This window comes from Zea mays, chromosome 1, assembly GCF_902167145.1.
Source record: "Zea mays cultivar B73 chromosome 1, Zm-B73-REFERENCE-NAM-5.0, whole genome shotgun sequence".
Taxonomy (NCBI): domain Eukaryota; kingdom Viridiplantae; phylum Streptophyta; class Magnoliopsida; order Poales; family Poaceae; genus Zea; species Zea mays.
The window spans coordinates 90,201,208-90,209,457 of record NC_050096.1 but is presented as its reverse complement, the minus strand read 5'-3'; the positions used below and the strand labels follow the sequence as shown (position 1 = coordinate 90,209,457).

The 8,250-nt window shown below is 45.5% G+C and overlaps 1 long non-coding RNA gene across 1 annotated transcript; it reads right to left on the bottom strand.

The window, feature by feature from the left end:
- Positions 1–6,187: 6,187 nt before the first annotated feature.
- Positions 6,188–7,250, bottom strand: LOC103637634 (uncharacterized). The gene is made up of 2 exons (XR_558213.3): positions 6,948–7,250; positions 6,188–6,809 (listed from the first exon to the last, which is right to left on the bottom strand). It is a non-coding gene; the product is annotated as an uncharacterized lncRNA (long non-coding RNA).
- Positions 7,251–8,250: the final 1,000 nt, after the last annotated feature.

Genomic DNA, 8,250 nt, shown 5'->3' with positions numbered 1-8,250 from the left:
GTGCATAGACATCTTGTGATGGTGGTGCATATAAGGCAAAATTTTGCTCTTTATAACTAGTTCAGTATATTTTAGGGGGTGAAACTGCACCCCCTAAATGATATATAGCTTCGCCCCTACCCCGAGGGTAAAACAGTATGTAACCAACAAGAACGAGTCAAGCTTAGAGGATGCGCTGGACCAACTCGACGAGGACTGGGATGTGGCACTTTTGTAGTCAGTGAAGTACCAGCAGACACTACGAAGGTATCATGACCACCACGTCCGAAGAAGAACCCTGCAAATAGGAGACTTTTTCTTACGACAGGTCCATATCAAGAAAGATTGGCACAAACTATCCCCACCATCGGAGAGACCGTTCGTGATCAGAGAGGTACTTAGGCTGAGCACCTACAAGTTGAAGGACGAGAAGGGGAGGATGCTCGATAACGCATGGAACATCGAGCAACTATAGAGATTCTACCCATAGCAAGGCTCCGACGTTCCCCAAACCTACCTGCCTCCAACCTCAACTGAGAGCTCGGGTGCTAGGGGGAGGGTAACAAGCAGAGCATTGCAAAAATACTAACCTCCTATCTCAGTAAACAAATATTTGTCCTTCTAGTAAACATTTATGCTCGAGCGAGGCGGCAGTAATACCTCGGTCCTCTTTGTCATCTGTTCGATTGATGCAGGATTTTTGGAAAATTTGAGGGGAGCTAGAACTGATCGGGCCACCCTTACAGTAATGCCTCAGCTTAAGGAACTAGACGAAGAACAAGGGACACTTTTCGATAAGAACCTGAATCGTCCCAAAATGGCTAGGGTTTGTTTTTTTTGTAAGGACCCAAACTCGTTCGGAATTCCTTTCGCAAGGGGCAAAGAGCAAAAAACTCATGGCAAAACAACAGTGAGTTCTGGAGTTCAAATGTCGGACCGCGAAGGGCTCGCTGTCGCTCTAGCGAAAGATTGAGTAAGGGGTGGCCACATATGGGCACACTAGCGGCCAGTACCCTGACGCGCAAAGCGTTAAGGGCGTCACCAGCTCGTGTTTGAGTCATGGGAGAGTTTGACTCATGGTTTATCACAAAGAGAGGCAGCGAGTCATTGGTTCTGGTCAAACGAGATCGGTAACTATATGAGTCAGCGTCTTGTTGTATAGGACAGTCCCCAGTGGACCCCACGCTTGGATCTTGCTAAAGAAGCTAGGGTCTCACTCAGATTACCCATTTGTAACTCACCGAGCGCTATTGCTAGCCCATCGAGGAAAGTGTGGTAAGCTCACCTCCCCTGGCGGTCCTCTGCATCAAGCAGTGACTCGGGGGCTCATCCCGCATGGGTATGGAGGAAGGACAAACGTTGCACGAATAGCACCCCCTAACTCATTGAGATCTTAGAAAGGCAGGGTCAGGGGGCCTAGAACTTATACACATCACAACCTAATTGCGCACAAAGTTCTGAACCAAAGCGAATCATAGGATTACAAATGCGCAGTTATTCTCTTCATGCCGACCCCAATGTAATGTTTGAATCAGCATTGAAATCGCCCGTGGATGGGCCCCTGAGCTGTAGCAGGCGAACTCTCCAGATAGACCTATGACATTCTGGGAAATGCCACCAATGGGAAGTTGTGAATCGACTAAAGTTGATACCACACCCCCGTGAGGACCCGAGGATCCATGGTCTTACGCACGGAGGCCAAGACATCAAGAAGGCGTAAACTACAATCCCTAAGTAGATTCCATAGTCGAACTCGCACGAGAAGAGGCTCGAGAGGTAGATTCCAACATGCACAGACATCACCCACCAAAGAGCGGAAGATAGTAAGCCAACTTTACTTTTATTTCGAAAAAATCACAGCAGGGTGCGTTTACAATGCAGGATCAGGAGTGTCGCGAATGAATTCATCCACAGACAACTTGTTAACGACACGGCTCGTCGCATTGTCGTAACGCTCCAACACCTCCATCTGGCCTTCATCTGGTAAGGTCGAGGGAGGACCGACAACCTCCTAAAGATCACAGCTTGTCATGAGTTCCCTGAGGAGCAGCGGCGCGGCGGCACCTCAGCGAGCACCAAGACCAACGACACTCCGAACACTGCGCTGGATGTCGTCAACACACTCCACTAGGGAAGAGCCACATGCCCCAACGAAATCCAGAACCCAACCCAGATGGCGTCACAACTCGAAGCTCGACCTTCAAAGCTTGTAGAAGAAAGCAATGATTAGGGCCGGGACGGTGCTAAGGGTTCAGAGAAGCAAGAGGAAGGTATCTTACTCATCATGCAACCATCGGACCTAGCAAGCCGAGACCAGAGCAGCTCCACCTCGGCCTTAGCAGCCCTCGGCGCTGCACAAAGGACCCTATGGCTCTCTCGAGAGGCCAAGGAGGGAGGGGGCCACTGCTCCGACCATCATGAACCAACAGACAACCCCTCGACAAACCTCATATGAAGATGCGATTGAGAAACAAAAACCCGCATGGGATGATGGGCAAATACCTACCAACCCACACTAAATAGAAGCAGGATGTGTTCAAAGACGGCGCACCTCGCGAAGAGGCAGCCACCACGACTGCTCGAAAGACGAGGAGACGAAAAACACCCGAACCGAGAAAAGAGAAGCCCCGGAGGGAGATGCTCCCCCCGAGGGCTCGAGGGCTGCTGTTGGGGGAATGACCGCTGGACTCTAAGACACACATGTTAGTGAGCGCACTGAGGAAAGAGCCTCTAATCGCTGGGGCCCATTAGTTAGTCAGAAGAGGCAGGTGCGCCAAACCTAGAAGGATCCGCCCTCGGTCGAACCCCGCAACACCGAGCCTAGTGCCGGGCATGGCAAATCCTGATAAGGGATGATGGGCATGTCAGAAGGGAACCACTCGAATGGATCTCGTGCCTAGCCCAAGACTGACCCGCCATAAATGACCGACTGCATTAACCACACTTGGCACCGGGCCATAGAGTGGGCATCGGTCCACTTCCCATTCATGACCTACGGATCCCTCGGGCCGCATAGCACTCATGACATACAAGCCCCCAGACTATGTCACATTAATGGCCCACTAACCCTTAGACTGTGACACACTTATGGCCTATCGGACTAGGCCTGAGTGCGTAGACCTCTCAAAGGGCATTACACGACGGATTGCATCGAGCCTTAGGATATTGAAGCCAGGGGGTCTGCGTAGCCGAAATGATGGTGCCTAGGACCATCACCGCTCCCGCGGTAAATACACGGCAGCCAGGCAGCCCTAGACCCCACGAGTACGCGTGGACTCACCCGAGGTAAAACACTGGTTTTACCCTTGCCTTACGGCTCCTTCCTAGGGAAGCCACCACTGGCCGACCCTTGTCGTAGCCTATAAAAGGGAGAGGCTGACCTCAAGGCAAGGGGGATCGACAGAGAGATCGTCAAACAGATCAACAGACGAAAACAGGCCCACAATGATGAACAAGAGGAGGAACGCCGATGAGGACTAGAAGGTCGAAGCCCTGCCAAGCCAAGCTAAGACTTAGCTTAGACTCCACCTTATAGCTTCTAAGCTCCACTTCTACCCCGATAAGAGATCTGTTAGCCTCTCCTCCCTCTCTAGACTGCTTGTAATCCCATACTACGAGTTTAATCATCAATAGGGCAAGTAGCGCAAACCACAGATGACTGGATATTGGTACGTTCTACCCGAACCTGCATAAATCTTGCACCCTCTGCGCACACCCTCCGGAGCCCGGAACACGCATAATAAATTTACTTGTCGGAACGAGGTAGGAAACACCAACAAGACACTATCGAAGATGCCCACGAACCTCATGGTTTCAGGTATGTAGGGGCTTCCTTCTTAGTTTTTACCATCACCCATCACAATAGATTAGATTGATTTGATTTCTTCTCTAGTGAAGTCATCAAAAAGTGTGTTGATATAAATTTTAGTCACAATCGAGAAGGGATAGATCGTACGAGTCGCACATGTTTGATACATGCAACGATGTAGGTCTAAACTATGAGACAGATTTGACACTATTTTCATTTAAAACATTATGACTGTCTCCAGCAGATCGTGTATATGATCATGCAAAATATTGTTTTATACTGTATGTCGGGGCCTCTTATGCCAAAGATCACTTGTTTACGAAGAAACGAGCACTTATATAACATGTTGCTTCGGCATGAACAAGTGCATTTCAGGATTATTTTGACTGGCAGACGAAGCTAACCTTCGGCTAAAGCGGTGTACAAAAACGCTTCGTCCGTGCACAAGTCGCAAAGATGGTGGTCGAAGGTGATAACTTTGGGCACAAGTCAGAAGGGAGGCTACCAAGCAACGAAAGCTGAAACCTGCGGAGCTAAAAATGGAGAAAATACGTTATTGTCCTGATGTCTTTTGTAAACGTCTTATGTAAAACTTTGGTAGGCATTATTGTAAATCTACACAAAGGTGGTTCATCTCCTCTATAAATAGACGAACAGTGTCCTACATAAACCATCTTTTTTCCAAGGGTGATAGCTTCGTATTGCTTAGCCTTCGAAGAACCTTCATGCCTTCCTCTGTTCAGGAGCCTAAGGTATGTTTGTAAATGTATCTAGTGTAATGGAAGAATAATGAGAATGCTAAACCTGTAGAGATAAGTTCTCATGTATCATGTTGTTCACTTGTTCTCAAACGCTATAAATTAAGAACAAGACAACATAATTGTTAATGGTTAGAAACATTCGTCCTTCGATGCATTATTTCCTTATGGATATAACGATCTTCGGACGAAGGTCATGAATGACATACCTTCATCATTTTAGCATAGAGATATAAATAATTAAACAATAGAACATAAGGAAACAAAGATCATAATTGTGAATCAATAATATATTTGTATTTATATATTCTATGAATATGAGTAAATAACAATAATATTCATATTAGATTAATACCTTCGGCTTGTCAAAAGGTAAGGATGCGAGAAGGATGCGCGGGAGCGATTACAATCCAGCGTGAACAGTACGGGGGTACTGTTTATCTATTTATTGGCACGGGACGTAGCCCGGGTACAATTACATTCATGTCCTCGAACATTTGTTTATAAGTAATTAAAACTAATAAGGTCTATGTAGTCCTTTTTCCTTCTTTACTTGGTCTCGGCCGAAGCTATTGACCTTCGGCATCTTGCACTGTCGCCACAACCCCTGAGCTCCGTCTCTAGGAGCTGAGCCGTGGCTGAAGATAACTTCGGCAAACTTTTGTATTATTTTGTCGAAGGTGTTTTTGACTTGAGGACCTTCAGCGGAGAAAAAGACCCCAACATATCACTTCATGTGTTTTGTTCCATTACATATCGTCTATGTTATACATTTGTTATCCGAAGACTTTAGTCCTTCGTATTAACACTTCGAAGAAGCGCTAATCCCACGACGAAGGTCTTCATTCTTAACTTTTGTTGCCTTGATTTTTAATACCTTCAGAGAATTGAGGTAAGTGTCCAACATTGTTGATTATACTATTTATAGAGTGAAACTTAAAACACAATTTAAGATAAGATGATAAATGGATAATCTACTAAAGACAGCCTCGTGAACGCTTCTCGTTAAGATCCATAGACGAAGACGCATAGTAAAAGTGTCCTAGAATCAGCAAGTGCAACAAAACTATCTATAAATCTCTTCGCGAGAAGGGCTGGACAACAGGATAGTTGAAACAACAAGATAGAAGATAAAAAATAAAGTAGATAATTTTTTATTGATTGATTCAATTGATTCATCAATTGGTCGTGACTTTCTCGTATAAATAAAGGGTATGATCTTATACCAACAAAAAACTTATTCTACATGCAACTTATAAACTTTCCAAGAGATCAGATGACTTTTTTTCTTTAAAAAACATGATTTATAACTCGGGCTATCGGCTCCTAAAAGGAGTCTGAGGCTCTGAGCCGGTTTTTAATGCACACTACCACAAACCGCCTGGGTCGTTTATTCAGAATATTTGAAAACTTTGCTCAATACAAACTAAATTTGATACCTTTTGTTTGGATGTTATTTTCCAGTTCAGCTTAGACTACTCTTTGACCATATATTGGTTGTCAGCAATCGGCAAGAACGTGACTTCATCGCAGCAATTCACGCTTCCGTTTCTCTGTCTTCATTCTACGCAAACATGTTTTTGACGCTGATAAAACCCTACTTTTATAGGCAGCAAAACAATAACATGATGGGGATGCCAGCTTACAAAACAACGTGAAAACGAACGACCATTGATGACAGACAAATCTGACACTCCAAAAGGATCAACACGCAACACAAGGATACAAAACTAAGAAAACTACAACATTCTAAAGACCATCAGAAAACAAATCTAGCGACTTCGGAAAGCAACACCACCACGCCAAACTCAGAGGAATCCTTCCACCTCCATGTCTTCAGTTTGCCGCGAGAAGTCTTGTAACCACTCCACTGTCTTGATAATTTCTTCCATGAATTCGGCATCGCCCTCCTTCAACAACTCGGACCATTTTTCCACAGCAAAGAAAAGATCTTATAGAAGGATTCATTCAAAGACCTTAGAAAACATTGTTCAATGCTCATTTTATTTTGGATAGTGTAGGTACCGATTTAGGCACCAATCACTGCGAGGTGTATCGGAGATGGTGTTCTCTGCGGCAGCGCGGACGGTCCACGACCTAGAGCCGGACAGTCCACGACCTATGGTAGGAGCGGAGTCTTCTCTGCGCCGAGCAGGACGGTCCGCGTGTGCGCAGAGACGGCGGCATTTGCCGACGGCACCTAGATCTGGCCTCCCGGGGATCCTAGGGTTTGTCTTGTAATCGGCAGGCCACCCAAAACGCCTCTAGACGACGTAGAGTCAAAGAGAGTTGAAGATCGAGGAGAAGAAGGCAATGTTATTGTCTACTCTGATAGGAAACATGCTAGACACATCTACCACGTCACGCAGGAAACTTGCAAGTAAGAGATCATGGATCGTTACCACTAGTCGCGCAACATAATGAAAGACGAGTTGTAGCAGCGATCCAATGTAGGCGCACGTCGATGGAGAGGAAGTAGCTGATCACGACCGTCTACTCCTCCGCAAACTGTTAGTGCTGCAGTCGCGGCTGCGCCTCCACGTAGTCCACACGTATGGGAAAGGAACATCGTGCGCCGATTTGCTAGCACCGCGCGCGCAGCGAGGGTCTCACAACTAGGTATGAGGAAGGCGGCGGCTAGGGTTTGCACATGTGGTGGAGTCCGCCTAACCCTTTCCCCTCTTCACATATATTTATAGAGTGTGTTAATGGGTTGCAACCCATTAAACCTCTAGTCCCAATTAGGCCCTAATCTGAATTGTGTATGCTTGCCTCTTGGGCATATCACTACAATCTCGCACTTGCACTAGAGACAATCATATAGGCAAATTCTAATGTTCCATCCCATTAATTGTGTGACCCATTAGTTTCATGTGCAGACGACAGTAAATGGAACCTTTCTAAACCATAAGTCAGTAGCGGTACCTAGCAGGACATACTAACTCCCGAATGTACATAAAAAATCATATCGGCTGAACCTTGATACATTCACATACTAATCCCTTTGCCGCACGATATCAGTTAAGCTCAAGGCAAGATATGTGCCATCCTTTTTATAGCTTAACCATTCACTCGGTCAAATAGTGGATTCAATTCATAACTAACAATTAGTCATTGTGATTAACTCTTTAATCATATTGGCATGGCCATACATTTTCTAGCCCAACTATCTCGAGGGGCCTAGAGATATCTCTCTTGTTATCTAAGAGGGGCAAATCCAGTTTTGATCCGCACATATCCCATTCCATGCTTCATGGTACACCTAGAGACTCCTTTTATGATTACCCAGTTACGACGTAGCGATTGGGAGTCCCATAATGCACAACTACACATAGTGAGAAACAATGGCGATCTCATATCTAAGGATTTAGTAAGTGTACCACTCGAAAAAAAATGATGGCACATACAGAATAACAATCCCAGTAGTGTTTTGGGGTGGGTCAATCCAGCACCACGTTCACTAACATGTGTTCACATTATTAATATGATATCTCTATATCCATAATTCGTGAATCATGGTCATCAATTAATACATGTGCTAATTCGTGCGTACTCATTATCTCATATAACGATATGGGCTAGGTCAAAAAGTAAAGGAACATAATATATATATTGATATGATTCGATTGTTGATGATTCAATCGGCCATACACCTTCAAATATATAAGGGGGAGGTCTGGACCCATTCCTAGGCGTCATCCAACA